Here is a 16,968-nt window from a genome sequence, read left to right as displayed (position 1 = left end):
AACCACTGTCTATAATCTGTTCATTTTACTTTTCTTTCTTTGCAATCCCACTCTGTGCAGCTGTTTTTTTTTTTTACTTTCACTGTCCCCTTGCTCCACTATGTTGTCTTTCTTGTCAAAATAGAAAAAATTATCCACTGCCACCTGGCTACTTCACACTGTTCAACTTTCCATTTCTCATATAAGATTATTGTCATATCAATATACATGATATTGCTTTAAAGCTGCATTGAGCATTGTTTTGATATTAAAGTAAATTGAATGACTCTCTTAAACAACATTTAAACCATCTGGACCTAAGGTGCCAAATATGAAAGCAACGTACAAGTGTTGTTTGAAAACGACCTCCTAAAACCTGAGGGTTTTCTGAAGCACTAACAGAATTGCCAACATTTACAAAAACTTTATTTCTCAGCCTCCGAAGAAGATAGAGACATGACAAAATGTCAAAGCCTAAACATTTGGCTTTCATTTAAAATCATTGCTGTTTCCCTTAAACTTTGTGAACATTTAAAAAACAAACTAACCGAGACCTTTATTTGTTCAATTCATTTTCTATCAAAAAACATCCAACATATCTCACTAACTCATTAACTATCTCAGCTCAGCCGCAGACAACTGAGGTAAACCAAAAGGTAGAGTAGATTAGAAATTGGAGTATCTGAAGACCATTTACTTTAACAAGGGTTTATTCTATGTTATAACTTATTTTATGAATTATCAAAGAAAGAAAAAAAGATCCAAATAATATGCAAAACGTAGTAAAGATAGAGATATAGAGCAGTGAATATTAAATAGATACTTCGCTTAGACTTACAATACACATCTTAACCTCAAGCTCTTGATAAACTCAAAGAGCTTCTGCCCCCTGCTGGTCACAAATTGCTCAATGCAGCTTTAATGGCAAACGTATGTATTAAATCAAACCATAACCATCAGAAGCCCTAATGCACACCGAGTTCCCTTTTCATTCGGCCCTATTTGCCTTCCTTTTCCCCACTTTGACTGTGATTGTGTGTCTCCTCTTGTCTCCGAACCTTCTGAGTGTCTCCTCTGATGTGTTGTTGTTCATTGGTTCTTCTTTACATGTCACATTTAATCAACTGGAATTTGATATAGATAATGTTAGCTGTCATTTATAAACGTGAAGATTAATATTTCTCTGCACCTTTCTCTGGGTTGTAGCAGAACAAGTGAGTATTTTGCACTGTGATAGGGGCTTCTCTTGCATACTGCAGGTTGTATTAGGCCCTGTGGGTCTTCACATGGTCACTGCTTAAACTGTGACTTTTCTTTTCTCTTCCATTGTACTTTCTGTGGTCCCATCTTACTGCGTGTGACCAATATCCCAAGCTCTCAGTGGGCCAGTGCCCCTCAGCTCTGAACGTAGGGACCCATTGTCTCCTGTGTGTAACACCTGGCTACACCATTTCTGTTGACCTTGATAAGATGTTAAGATCCCTCGTCCCATAACCGACTCACTTTTAATCTTTCACGATGCACTACTGTGAGCATTAAGCTAACTTACTGTGCATAATCTTTGAGGAACCACTTACAGGTCTGATAATGTGCTCAGACATCCACTAAAGTCCTGTAACAGAGAACAGCAATATGCCACAGGAGATATCTCTGAAGAGGGGGAAACAAGACAATAATTCTCTTGCTCTCTTCACAGATATCTCCCAAGAAAGTCCGGTCATCCGAAACGCCGTTGCCCAAAGTATGACATCCTCTTCCCTTCTGGTTTCAACCCTCCTTTCTTTTCTTTTTTTCGTTCAGTCGCAACTTTGCTGTTTTGTTTCCACATCTCTCCTCCAGTGCCTGCTGTCATGCATTCAGGTGGAGGTGGTGTGTCAGCAGGAACAGGGAGAAACGCTCGAGAATGACTCCACACACATGATATAACTACATTGCTCTGCCAAGTCTTTTCTTAGACTCCATCTCCACTCTCCCTTTGTTCCATCCGCATGAGCCTCCCCAGAAAAGACTAGATTAACTGTAGCAGCATGCTCCCTTGTTTCTCCCCTTTGCTACGGAGCACCATTGATGATGATGATGATGATGATGATGATGATGATGATGATGATGATGATGATGAGCATTATGGTGATGATGACGGGTGCTGAGATCTGAAGTGCATGTTGCCATGACAACTGATTCTGCTGTGTTGTGGGTCCCCAGAAAATAGGTTATAAAGGGTTCGCACGTGCTAGAAGGAGCCTTTCTACAACTCTCCTCTCCCCTCCTCTCCTCTCCTCTCCTCTTCTCTCCTCACCTCTCCTCTCCTCTCCTCTCCTCTCCTCTCCTCTCCTCTCCTCTCCTCTCCTCTTCTCTCCTCAAAGATGAATTGATTGAAAGGACGTATAAGCAAGTTCAATTTTGAAATTTCTGTGCATTTTAGGGAGAAAGACAGAAATATTATTACTATTGTGACATTGAGACTTCAACACCCTGATGAGGTCACAGCTTACGTTGCAAATGTCAACTGTTACTTTCTGTAATGAGCATTTGTCAGATACATCAACAACAAAGGCGGCTTTATACAGGTTCACAGGAGAATAAGGTCACTGAGCGTGCTCACAATGTTCCTCTCTAGTATTTGTTGTATCATTGGTGGAGACTTTATCGCTGCCTTCAGAGGAGCTTGTTTGACTATTTGTAGTTGTTTTTGTTCCCATCAGGACGGAGATATTTTGTAAAATGAAGCTCTTGTGGACAGAGATTTGTTTTTGTTTTGAACGAAAGGGAAAATATACATTCAAAGAAATAATAGTGTAGACAAACCCTAGAACCCAACAAGTATGAAAAGAGTATTTTATAACTCTAGTTACTCCTGGGATAATACTATAAATTTGCATGTGCCGTATCAATCAGGAAAAATACCCAGCTGATTTGTGCTGTAGTCGAAGTCTTTATTAAGAAAAGTAGTTTGATGTCACTAAGAAGTGGGGGTTGCTTCACTTGTCAAATTCAGATGATCTTGCACAGCCGTGTGCACGCAAAAAGAATGGTATTTATGTTTTTTGTCAATTTAATGAGAGTAGTGTGTATGCTCATGCATTGCTAGTTTGTGTGTGTGTGTGTGTGTGTGTGTGTGTGTGTGTGTGTGTGTGTGTGTGTGTGTGTGTGTGTGTGTGTGTGTGTGTGTGTGTGTATGTGTTTGTGTGTGTCTGACCCTGACTTTCAAGGTGGGCAGGGATATTTTTAGTGTCTCACCCATGGCCTGATATCCTTCTCCCCTGGTTGCCCTGACACTTGATTGACACAAGGCTTCCTCTGCTTGGCCTACTCCCCCAGCCTTGTTCTCTAAGTGTGTGTGTCTGTGTGTGTGTGTGCATGTGTTTATGAACACACCAGGTGGGCATGGATGAAGTGGTTTCCAGTCTGGCAGACTTCCAATGCTGTCCCCACCAAACCGTGCAGACAAATAGTAAACTGTAAAAGGTCAACAAAGGTGTGTGTGTGTGCGTGTTTGCGTATGTGCTTTTGTGTGTGTGTGAGTGTGAAATAACTACTACCTCTGCCCTCTGGCTTGTGCGTTCATCGTGCATTCACCAGTCTTGTAGTATTATTGTCAGACTGCTCTTCACAGCTGAGCTTTAGTTTTGCTTAAAGGTTTGTCTCTCATCTCTATTCTCTCCCCTTCTTCAGCCCCCAGCACACATGCTAATCCAAAACTTGAGGCTAACACCCTGTCCTAACATTATATTTCCATGTTTTAAACATTGTGCTCTTAAAGCTTCTCCATTCTGACAGTGTGAAGTGTTTGATGTTCTGGAGCAAGTGTACCAGAAGTACGTCAACCTCGAAACATGTTTTTATGTTGCACTTCTTGGTTTGATGTGGACATGCATGGTTCATGTGTAGCTATGTAGGTTGGTGTGACACAAAGGCTACATGCGTGTTAATGTGTTGCATGTATTAGCACTAGCATTTGGTCGCGGCTAATAATGGCAGCTTCATGTTGCACTCTGACTTTGACACACTCAAATTCCCAACTCCTGTGGAGCTGAGGAGGTAATTTACTGGAATGGTGTGGTTATGTGTGTGTGTGTGTGTTTTGACATGCATGTGTTAGCATGCAAGGGCTTGGCGCTGTTACCATTTTTCATGCCTCAGCCAGTGGTCTGAGACATTAGGTTTTTGTGGTTGTCCAGCTCATTCTTGTGAACATGATATCTCAGGAGGGAATCTCTAATATGACGTCAGTAATTAGTGTCTAGAAAATGGGTCAAATCTTTGTTAATCTAGTCTAACTTTGACAAAGTCAAGTGCTCAAGAAAGCAGCGCGGAAACAGTGGTATTTACGGACAGGGCTGTTTTGATGGGATTCTCGTAAACAGCAAAAGTTGATATCCTTCACACAAGGTCAGGGTCAGTGGTAGATAAAGGTGGATTACACTCAGCAACATACTGAGTGAAGATGCATAAACTGTACATCAGTGTCAGTTTGCTGCAGAAAGAGTAAATACGCTGAATGCGAGATCATGTTAGTCCATTTCAATTTTTCTCTCCATTGCATGATTTATATGGGAGCTGTTTAAATACTTGTCTTGATCCCAGGGCTGTCAAACAGCCTGAAGGCATCGGCATCCGCCTCAGTGAGCTAGTTAGAGAAAAAGAAAAAAAAAAAAACTTGTAAGGATTTTATAGAAGACCCGCTTATTCCTCGTCATGCTACATTAGCTGTAGCAAAAGAGAGGATAATAAGTGAACCTGGAGGGATCAGTGAAATAATTTGTGCATCGTGATCTAAGTTACATATTTCTCCTTATCTTCAAATCGCATGTTCCCTTCCAGAATGAAGTCCAATCCACCCCTCTGATATTGGAAGGCATCAGTTTATTCGCGTTGTCGCTGACAACAAATCCAACAGGACACTAACAGCTCTTTTTTTTTTTTGATTAACACCTAAATCCATTTTTGATTAGTGTGTGTTTTGACACATACAGCTACAGTGCGAGTAATGATATCAGTTTCAGCCTCACGCCATGCGAGTGGGACGTTAATGTGAGAATAGTTTACAGCTCGAGCTGAGCCACAGGTTTTCATGATTTAAAGACACAGTCTGCAGGAAGGGAACTAATTCTGGTGCATGTATGGTGCATGCACGTTGATTCTGTGATGAAGGAGGCTGGTGCATATGGAGATGATCAGATATTTGCAAAATAATGTTTATAGCAGGGATATTAGGGCAAAAGTAATATCCGATAATGACACGTGAGCTGATATGGTTTAGATCCCTGGCTTATTTTTGCTTTAAAGGTAGTGCAGACAAGTAGTCCCAAACCCCACTGCCCGTTCACACTCAATACACTTTGAAGAAGTATCTACTGCCATCAGACGTAATATTTGAAATGAATATATCAGGAAAAATCAGGCCGATACCGATACTTACCAATATGACTCCAATAAGCCAAAAACGGCCAATTATATGGGCAAAGTGATAAATCGGTTGGGCTCTATTTTCCAAAATAAAGAGTTATATAAAATCCAACTTTGGACAGACTCCTTTACAGATATAGCAGTCCTTGTTGAGCCTGTATTCTTTTCTTCCTCTTCTCTCTTGTGATCTCTAACATTTCCCAGAAGGACTGCTGACAACCTCTAGTCCACTGCCTACCCGTGTAGGTGGAAGGAGCTGCTGGTGGTATTTCAGATCGCTGCACTTAAACATCTCGCTGCTGTCAAACCCATTATAGCCTCACTGAAAATATCTCAAGAGAGAGAGAGAAATTATTTCAAATGCATCCAGATTTGTAAGGTGAACTGCTGGAAGATGCTTATTTAACAGTGTTTTATTTTACCATAATTACTATAATTCATGCATAAAGGTTGTATTTCAGTGACTTAAATCACACAAAACGATTATGTCGTCACTGTGGCTCATAGGGAGACAAAGTGAGTGACAGCACACGATAGCGGCCACAACAGACAAGGTGATAACTGGTAAAGCGCTACTGTAAATGTCAGTGGGTCAGTAATAGCACAGCCACCACAGCCCCCACCAGCTTGATGGCCGGTGACAGAAGTGGAAACTCGATCATTGAGTCGCTTGGCTGCTGTGGGTGTAGAGTGCCCGACTTGCACTCGATCCAGCCTGGAGGCATGCTGCAGCCGGGTTGGGCCACTGGCTATGGCTGGGGGGCGAGGAGTGGCGGAGATCGGGGCCAGTGGGACCAGCGAGGGGCCCAGAGAGCCGGCGAGAGCACAGCTGAGGCAGGTGCTGGGAGTGGTGAGGACCGAAGAGGCGGTGGCGGTTAGACCCCAGGCTCAGACGATTCATAAACACTTACAGGTGGGCTGTTTGAATATTTTTGTGTTGGTGCGAGCCAAGTCTGCACACTGGCATGCTGGCTATGCAGATTTGACTTCTGCCACAAGTCTCAGCTCTCTCTGCCAGCACTTTGTGAAAACACACACAGCAGAACAAACCCCGATGGTGCCAGATCGTAAGATTTTAATATTCTAACGTCTCCGTTCAGCATTTGTTCTGCTGTTTACTGCTGACGCCCCAGAGATCAGGTCACATATTTAGACTGTGTTTAAACCTGCTTCTATTCGTGCTGCATTTTCAACACTAAACTGTGACATTCCATGAATTATAGCCGTGCAATGAGGGAGCAGGTTGTTTTCTCATGCTTCTTGACAGATGGAGACTCATGCTCTGAGCCCTGCACGGCAGGAGTTATTTTTGTAGCTTTGCTGGGTTTGCTGCATGTATACACATGGAGTGGAGATAGTGTGTCTGATTTAACAGGGTCACCCAGTCCTTGCTTCAGGGGTAGAAATGCTAACTTGTGTCTTTATTGAAAATAGGGAAGTGGGCCGCTAGGGCTCTGACATGCACACACAGAGATGCCAATTCGAGGAGGCGTTTCATTGCAGCGTGAATTAATGATACTGGGCGAGCTCCAAGACAGCGGACTGCCCAGACTGATAGGGAAGGAGGTTCTGACAAGAGGTTAAATGTGGGGCAGGTTCAGAATCTCCAACATGTCCCCTCCTTAAAAGTTCAAGCTCAAAACCATATCAGATTTTATTAGATTCTTTTGTAGGAAGATAATGTATGAATTTAAATTATGTACAACAAGTATCTCCTCCATCAGACACACACACACAAACATTACAGTATTTCTTTGCATAGAATCTGCGAAACTGCCTCTGTGCTCCTGCTCCAGCTCATCATGCACAGTGACTGTGGCACTCATTCAACTTCTATAGACAAAAAAGCAAGTTGGATGCTGTGATCGATACCCATTTTAATTTCAGGTTTAATTTGAATTTGTCTCAGTGTGTCTTACATTCCATCTTCCGCATTGATCCATGATGAAACTGGTCAAAGCTGAAATTGACTTGAAGGAAGATAATGCCTGATTGATATGTGTGTCTGAGCATGCATGCATGCACGTGTGCACGCACAAACCCACATGCAAACAGATAGAGAGAGCATCTGTCTTTCTTGGCACTGAGCTGAAGTGGATGGCATTGATTTAGACCTCTCTCATTCCTTCCCCCTCTCCACTCCTCCTCTCCTCTGCTTGCTCACTTTGACTTCTTTGGCTGCTGCCATTCACAGTGGCACTCTCACCTCTCACAGAGGCTGCAGAGCCACAGTTGGCGGTTTGGGGTGGAAGGGAATTTTGGCTTTCGGTAACGTGCACCGCACCGTGCCAGGGCAGCTCAAAATGTCCTGGCCAACTACCATCCAGTGTCTGCATGTGGGTTTTTTTGGAAGGACATTCAAACTGTGAATTTTAGATAGCAACAGATTGTTGCAGGAAAAAATATTAAAATATGAAGTGATTGGTGTGTCACTCTTTTAAAGCTGCAAGTTTGTAACGGCTTGGCAGCACGCACCAATTTCTTTATGAGAAAATGTGACTGTTCAAAAACCTTAATATTCTTCGACACATTGACACTTTGTAAACTATGAATTGAGTATGAATGTGCTTTTATAATTTAGTGTGGATCTCTGCCTCCTCCTAGTGATTTCAAAATCAGTGTCATAAGTGAGAACATTCACTCAACATTTGTTTCTCCATCAGCACATGCTACTTAATGATTGGACTTGCAGTAGCCTCGTGTGGCCAGAAAGATAAACTACAACTTGCTGTTCAAATCATACAATTCCTTTTTTTCCCCATTGTAAAAAAATAGTGAATGAATCCATCTATCATCATTTCAGCTGCAGTGAGTGCAATGAGTGACCATCTTTTTTTATTCAAATTGTTAATCAAAAATCTTAAAATATTGAACCAATCTCATTGTTTCTTGAAAGACTATGTTTCCCTTTGAATTACGCACACTCGTAACCAACGATGACCTCAATCAATAAGAAACATTGCCTCCTCCTCAAAACAGGGCACTTTCTCCAAGTCCGGATGTGTTTGTTTTTTTTGTTCAGAATAGACAGTTTCCTGCACAATCTTTCTTCACAAATTATTCAAAGACCTGATATTTATAATAATATGATGCTGATGAGCCAAAAGTACAGTATTAAGGTATTTGTGAAACTCTACTTTGTAGAACTTAACAAGGTGCTGGACATTCCTTATGATCTTCTGATCACCCCCCTCTAAAATAACATGGAGCCTTTTCCCATAAAAACTGGAAAGAAAGTATGACTTTTACATGATATTTTAATTTTAAAATTACTGCACAAGTAAATATGACTTTTTGTCGTATTCAGTGTCGATCTTTAGTTATTAACTCACTCTTCTTTTAGCTACATGCAAGTGATGTAATAATAAGTGAAGTAGAGGGAGGTGAATGAGAGGGAAATGGAGTAAAAAGTGAGATATGGATGAGGAGGGTGGGGGTAGTGAAGTGTTGTAGGGGCTGTTAACAGACTGACAGGGCTCAGATTAATGAGCACTGTTGTGTAATTAATCTATGGAGGGCAGCTGTCTGTTTATCTGCCTCTGAGTTGACAAGAAGATAACCGAGGGACGTCTAATTGATCCCCTCCTCCTCCTCCCCTTCTTCTCCTTGCTCTCTGCCTCCTCTCCTCTCTCCTACTTTACATCAGAAAGTTTCTCAGACAGTGACAGACTTATTTGGAAACTCCTTGGAAAGAAAAGTAATTTAGTTCACATCACTTATCACACAGGGAAAGACAGAGTGCTGCTGTTTGGCTCTGTTTGTTATTTTACTGGTATTATGTCTTATGTGCCAGTGCTTAGAGGGTTGTCCAGGCTTTACCGCACTAATATGCTTAAGGTCGGGGGATTTGCTCTGACTTTATGTTTGTATTTCATTATGCCCCCTCACCTAATCCATTTTGCTGGAAATCATCCCTCATTCCACGTGTTTGCATCCTGTGTGACTCATGGATCCCGGAGCTGGTAGTTGAGGCTCTATAACCAGCTGAGGTCAGAGGTGACTGGGTCATACTGGTCTGAGCTGCCGGGAGCTGTGGGGGTCGGAGGCATCGTGTGACTGCAAAAAAAAGATGGACACAAATAGTAGCAATGCCAGCTAGAGGCAGGGGCTCCACAGTCTGCCTACAGCAGCATGAGACACATGTACACAATACTTTATACATTAAGCCCATTGAAAACCTCCATCACAGGTTTCCAAAAGTAAACACACCTGCACATGGTAACGAAAAAATGAAACCCCCTAAGCTGGAGAAATATGCTATTCAAATATATAAGTAGTCATATAGGTCATTCAAATATATAAAAAAGGAGATGAAAGCTGTTATATTTTGTTCCCAACCTTCTTTGCTAATGATCCATGACAACCTTTAAGAAGTCTTTCAAAAACAACTGAGAGTAGAGAGAAGTTTATGTAGCATAATTCATATTTTTCTTTAGTGTGTCAAGTGATCCAAAGTCAGTTGGGAGTGACTAGCAGAGGAAGCAGTATGCTATGTATTTTGCAAAGTGAATACCTGCATTCCTAACACACTCCAAAAATTGCATTAACAATTGATCCAGTTTGAGTACAATCATATGAACCATTTTTGTTATTCTCTCTCACACATCACCGTGTGTAAATCAATTGTAAACTCTGCTTTAATTATTACATTGTTTTTTGTTTTTATTAGTTCAAAACACATCTATATATTAACAATCTATAAGATAAAGGTTCATACAGTTTAAGACTTAACTCAGACTTAGGGTCTCTGTATTAAGATGACATTAGTCTCCTATCTTTTCGACTTATGAGTCAAATTTCAAAGGACCACTTGACAAACCTCTTTTTTAGTATTTAGCAGTATTGAGCCTCTCGATTTTTCTTCACATTGCTTGTTTTAAATGTTTCGTCAAAAGGAAACACTTCCAAAAATCCTTCGTGCAGTCAGAAATACCCCTGAGATGCACAAACATTTATAGTAAGACTATCTGTAGCAAAATGTATTTCAAGTCGGCTTTGACTGTTACACATGTGAATTCATAGTATTTCTCTTCTGTGCGGCCTCCGCTCGGCGTGTTGAGATGATGGTTATTAGCTTCTGTAACTAACAGGCAGCAGGATGGCCTGAGGAAACAGGTCAGCTCGCAGCCTATTAATCATGGAAGTGCTCCAAAAAGGCCGCTCCTTGAATAATTTTGTTCACGTTTGCTGAGACCTCATCTAGTTTGGTTAATAACATGTCAAGAACTGAAAGTGAAAATGTTGCACGTCCTCGGCGGAAGTAATACAGGTGGGTCAACCTGTCAGCTTACATACTGATCTGAGGTCACATCCCACCGGGGTTTCCAGGTCAGGATTAGTCATTGTATTTAATATCTGAGATCCGATAAATGTGCCTCAGGGGAACTTATTACCAGAGGCCTCGCTGCACTTTGTCTCTTTATCAGTGAAACATCCACATCATTTTATCACATGCTTATTTTAATTCACAGTAAATGTTCTGGTTCAGGTTTGAAATGCTGAGTCGGACCAGCAGAGGGCAGCGGAGCACAATCTACTTCCTGCGTCTCTCAGAACTGAAACACAAACACTGCTGCTCCTTTTCAGATGTTTCACATCACAAAGCATTTTTTGAATCTCTGAGGAGACACAAGAAATTCAACTGTGTGGTGAGCTAGATTTGGGATGATCTTTTCTTTTAGTTTTTACAGTTCATTAAATTCCTGGAAAGGAACTGAAATGGAAGTGCAAAAAGGTCAAATTAGTCAAACATGAAGATCAACATAAAATGGATTATAAAGCTATGGACTGTAATATATATATATATGAATATGTGTTTCTGGGATTTAGTGGAGCAGTTATTTCAATGATTGACCTTTGGAAATCCCTCCAAAATCTTTTAAAAACAAAATTTGTCAAATTCAACTCTCAGATTTCTGTTTCTATTTTCTCAATACATATGTCTGTGTACATGTGGTTGTTACATCCACTAAGGAGGTTGTGTATTTTTGTGTTTGTCTGTTAGTAAGCATCATTGCACAGAAACTACTGGACTGATTACCAGTGGAAGGATAAGGTATTGATCAGGGGGCGGATCCTAGATTCTCAAAGAATAGTTTGTGGTTCTGGTTGAAAAATCCGACATGTATGGACGGCTGATATCTATGAGTGTGTACAATTAGGTGCAGACCCAAATATAAGTCTAGATCTATTGAATTTAAATGGTTTCATTTGGGGACAGTTGGGCATTGGCAGAGCTTTGTGCCCTTCTGTTTGTCATTCTCGTTTACAAATGGTCTCAAATCTACTAAAACACTCCTCCTGGTGATCAGCGCTTCACAGAGAATGAGTTTGAAAGTAGCAAATCAGTTCATTAACCTCTTATGCTTTAAACACCCAACATCATACATTAAGGGATAGTGTGACCATGTGACCTGTCTGATGTAGAAGGTGTGAAGACTTAAAGAATAATTTGGACATGATTCATGTTATATTTCGATCAGGAAAGGCAGGTTTCTATTCCACAAATAATGCAAAATCATCCACCGAATCTAGGGGAGGGAACAAGTGGTTTCTAGCTTGTAAAAACTGTTATTACAGCGCCACCATGAGGTCTGCTGATGTATTAATTTTGGTAGTTGTAGTAGGTAATGTGTTGAATGTATCTGCCAAGTTTTGCATCTGCAGGTCGGGATTCTGACGTAAATACATTTAAATGATAATAGTTATAATAATGCCACTACTACTACTACCACTTCTCCTATACTACTCTATCTAATTATATAAATATTATATATAAAAACAAATATAATCAATTATAATAACTAATGATAAATGACTATAAGGTTTTTTATTTATTATTACTAACAATGCTCAAATATACTTTTCATAGGTGGGTACAGAAAACACAGAAAGTAAATAAACACAAAAAAAAACATAAAACACACATCATAACCACAAATTTAGTGTAATATTTATAGAATAATTCCAATTGCAGCGCTGCTATTATTTTAGCTTTGTAGCAGCTTGTTCCCTTTACCTCGTCCATCCAGCAGAGAGGGATAGAGGATAAGAACATCCTATAATCTCAGTACTTACCCAAATCGTGTGAGATCATCTGTTTAAATCCATGTTACGTTCGGCATGAATCCACAGACTGTTGAGAAGCGATAGGAGCGCTTGTCTTGTGCAGTATCACCTATACAGATGAGCCTGATACAGAGCACAGATAATGCACCCAGCTACTTTTATCACTGTGAGTGATGGATGCTTTCACACAAACACCGCCTTTGCTCTTTGTTTATGCATCATCCGTGGTAGTTGGATCATTCATTAGTCGGCACTGTAGGTCATGTTCTGTGCTTATCGAGACTCTCAGCACAGAGTCGTGGGCAGAGTCTTTGTCTCAAGGGCTCGCTGATATTATCTTTCTCAGAAGGCAGTGAGGAAGCCTCTGTTCACAAATTGGTAGCTGATGCAAAGGGATATTGCACTTCAGGTGCGGCAGTGGCTGCAGTAGTAGCACGCCGTCGCACAGGAGGGAGAGCGGACTGTGGTTCCATCCCTCCGGTCTCCCCCAGTCAACATTTTGAGGTGTCCTTGGACAAAATACTGAACCTCAAATGGATTTGAGCTGATTAGACTAGAATAGTACCGTACATTTATCACTTTTTTGTTGTGTATGTGTGTGTGTGAGTGTGTGAGTGTGTAAATACCCACGCGTACTTGCTTGCTGCAGTGTGGTTCGTGACTGAAATTCACAGAGTAGAGGTGGTGTCTGGGATTTAATAGACAGAGGGAGACGGAGGGAGACTGTTAAGATGTGGAGGAGGAGAATCAACTACAGTCTTTCTGTTGTACTAATACATGTTTCATCATGTACGACTGTAAAGAACAACATGTCAACACACATGTCCCAGTGGAATTTTTTTTTTTTTCTGTGTGTATGTTTGAGAACATGCAGGATTTGAGAGTGGGTGTCTTGAGTAGGCGGTATTCCACAGCTTGTGTGTGTGTGCGAGGCAGAAAGGGTGAGTGGGGGTGTGGTAGGTTGATGAGCTTTCATGTGTAACTAAAGACACGCGAATAGGAGGCGTTACACACCTGCCCCTGTTGTGCGTGTGTGTGTGTGTGTGTGTGCACGTGTGTGTGTGTGCGTGTATATATAGAACTTGTTTGCCATTTATATCCTGTATTTGATGCATGTATAGGATCGCAAACTGGAATACACTGGAAAATATCTGCAGAACTTGATGGACTAAACCTTGCAACATTACAGCTGCATTGGGTTTAAAAGGGATAGTTGACCCAAAAATGAAAATTCACTCATTATCTACTCACCACTATGTAGATGGAGAGAGGGGGGAGGTGTTTGAGTTCAGAAAAACGCTTTTAGAGTTGCAGCCAAATCCAATACATTTGAAGTAAATGGTGACCATTTATTCAAAAAAAGAGAAAAAAAAACATATAATGCCTATACTGCTCCTGTGGTGTTATCCAAGCGTCTGTAAGGCCGACACGAAGCGATCATTTACATCATGTTGTGAGACTAAATGTCCTCTGATATATCGTCTATCAAGTCATGTCAACACAATTATCTTTATATTCAAGCAATGTTTGTCGGAGCGTTTATCTTTCAAAATGTTATCTCAGAAAGGTCAAAAAGAGAAGTTTAGCTGAGAGTTTAGCCTTTTCTATTTAGCCATTTGAAAACTTTTCCATGAGAGTTGCCAATTTTCTCCAACAAAATTCACCTGGGACTTCTACTTTGAATCAAAGGCTTCTGCTTTAACATTTGCAGAAGTTGTTTTATATGCAGATTCTGGCTAACTGCAGAAACTCAATCAAATGAAACTGCACTGTGCACAGCTCCTTCTCCTCCTGCTCCGACCTCACAGTTGTCCCGGGACCCTGCTGTCCAGTGAAGCGCTGCCTCCAAACCAGGGTACTGGCTAGGAGTCACGGGAAGGGCAAGCTCATTAATTATCTCCCCCTCTCTTCCCTCCTCCATCTCCACATCACATCCTCCCTTCATTACCAGCAAGGTTAATCCCCCCTTATCTCCCAACGAGCCTCATTTTTCATGGCTCCTGTTCCACGACACTCCCGCCCCCTCTAACCCCTTCAGCACCCTTTCTTTTCTGGGATTCTTCTCTTTCTACATCCAAAGCTCCCTCTCAGTTTGTTCTTCACTGCTTTTGCATCACTCTTCCTATTTCTTGGTCATTTCTCCCACATATGCTATTTACTATATTTCATTTCCCATCAGTAATTTTCCCATTATCTTCTTTCCTTTCCTTACTTTAACTTTCCTTTTTTCTACTTAACTTTCACTTTCCTTTCCTTTCATAATTTTTCTTCTCCTCTCCTCTCCTCTTCTTCTTTTCTTTTCTTTTCTTTTCCTCTCCTCTCCTCTCCTCTCCTCTCCTCTCCTCTCCTCTCCTCTCCTCTCCTCTCCTCTCCTCTCCTCTCCTCTCCTCTCATGTGCTTACCTTGAACTGGCCGTGGTGAGTGGAGAGAGTAGATCTATTACAGCTTATCACCAAAGGACAGCCAACGCTGCACGCTATTGAAATATGGCTGCTGTCACAGCCGCCGCTGCACACAACCTGTGCACAAGGCTTGCAGAGCTGTAAGGACGGCGGTGGGGGGAGTAAGAGGGGAGAGGAGAACGGGGGAGGGGGGCACAAAAGCCAGTATCAGCTACCTATTTCAAATTAACGTGGAGATTTGCAGGGCCGATGCCGGGACGTTTGACAGTGATTTGGCACACAATTAACCCGGAATCCTTCTCCCCTCTGCTCCTCCATCACCTCCTCAGCTTTCATTCACCCCCTTGTTCTCTCGTCGACTCTCTCCAGCCGCTGTACCTGTCAAGCTCTGTGGCACAGTCTTATTGATTCTCAACCAAATGGAGATGATGATGTTTTATTAGATAACTGACACTCCACGCTGTAGTCTGCCAATTGAATTAGCTGAATCCCCAACATCCATATAGAGTCATTTTAGGATTCATTCAAAGCTCTGTTTAGAGGCGGTGAGGGGATAACTATCATCACAATAACAGCAGCATTTATTTTTGGTGGAAGATTTATTTGCATTCAATAATATCCTTTACGCCACAGGTCTTATTTCCTAAAGAATATGCAGTGTAACAAAATGAGACAGACCCATGTGAGAGTTTTAATATGCTTTGGGATTTCACGATGTCAGCCCAAGTCCGCTCCGTGCACGGCAACATCTGTCCGGAGCCTGATAGATTTCTACTCATCGACCTGTTTTAAAAGACCATCCGTCCCAGCCTCAGCCCCTCAGCCTGACTTAACTCACTGCTTTTATAGGCCATTTCACCTTGGGTTCCAGTTCATGGCACCAAGCAGCCAATGGCTCTCACACAGAGGAGAACAAGTGGAGTGTTAAAGAAGGAGAGGGGGGATGTACCAAGTCACAAAATAGAGGAGAGAAATAAATAATCTAAGAAATAGCAGAGGCTTCCGAAGAGAGCCCTCCTACTTTTACTTTGAAACTATAATCTGCTCTGTAGAAAAAGCTAAACAGAAACCCTAGAAAGTACTGTTTTTAGGCATTGGCTGATACACAAAGTCCAGGAATCAGAATCGTGAAGGGAAAGATGGTTGGCTGGACAATCTCTAATGTCATCGAAATCGTAATAGGGAACTATTTGTGCTTTTTTCCTTTTTTTCCCTACTTTGCTCTGATTTGCAGAGACTGGCAGACTCAGCTAAAATCATAAACATGGCAGCAAAGGAGATTTAAATTCTTAAAAGGACATATATCTTAAAGTGTATCTTTGAGCAAAACTCTGACCTTCCTGTTGACGACTGGAATTGAAGAGTGGTTCCCTTTATAAGGATCGATCAAGTCTCTATAGACTGTGTGAGCCACGGATGGATGAATGAGACGACAGCAGGGCTGTTTGCAGGTAGCCGAGTGAAGCCTACTAAATGTATCCCTGTGTCAACACAATGTTTGCTCAGTGTTGATGATTATCCCAGCTTTCCTGAGACTCTGCTTCAGCACATGTGACACGGACAAACCGTGAAAGAGACAAGTATGACAGCCGTGTGACGGACAGCGAGGCGTGAGCGCTGTCAAAGGGTGTCTCACGACTTGCTGATGTGACAGTGTCGGGGCTAATGTGCAGTTCAGCAAACACCCTCTGATGTGGAAAATGCTAACAAGTGTGGAACAGGCGAACAATACAATAGGTATGTCGTAGAAAGGCTGCACAAAAGGCAAAAAGGTTGCTCCAGTGGGAATCAATCAGCTGTGAAACTGACAGGCTGAGTTCAAGTAAACGTAATAACTACTTGAATTAAGTTGATGTCATTCTTGAAAAACATATATTTCAGCATTTGTACGGAACTAGTGCAATGCCCATTCTTTGCTTGGTTGCACAAAGAACTATTCACCTTGAAGTTTCAGTGAAACTCAACTCCCCAAACTTGAGAGTCATGTCATTGCTGATACAGATAAAAAAAAATATGATCTGAATAAGGCTTATGACTGAAAGCATCAAAATGCAAATACAAATACTTCCATGATGTACACCATGGATAAAGGAGAGAAAAAAAAAAAGTAGGG

At 41.5% G+C, this 16,968-nt stretch overlaps 1 protein-coding gene across 1 annotated transcript in view; it reads left to right on the top strand.

The window, feature by feature from the left end:
- Nucleotides 1-16,968, top strand: part of pak5 (p21 protein (Cdc42/Rac)-activated kinase 5) — a 37,600-nt gene that overhangs the window by 5,766 nt on the left and 14,866 nt on the right. The gene's annotated exons all lie outside the window — the stretch shown is intronic.

Source organism: Platichthys flesus, chromosome 18 (assembly GCF_949316205.1).
Source record: "Platichthys flesus chromosome 18, fPlaFle2.1, whole genome shotgun sequence".
NCBI lineage: Eukaryota > Metazoa > Chordata > Actinopteri > Pleuronectiformes > Pleuronectidae > Platichthys > Platichthys flesus.
Note: the sequence above shows the minus strand (reverse complement) of the source record. Positions and strands in the feature narration are given on the sequence as shown.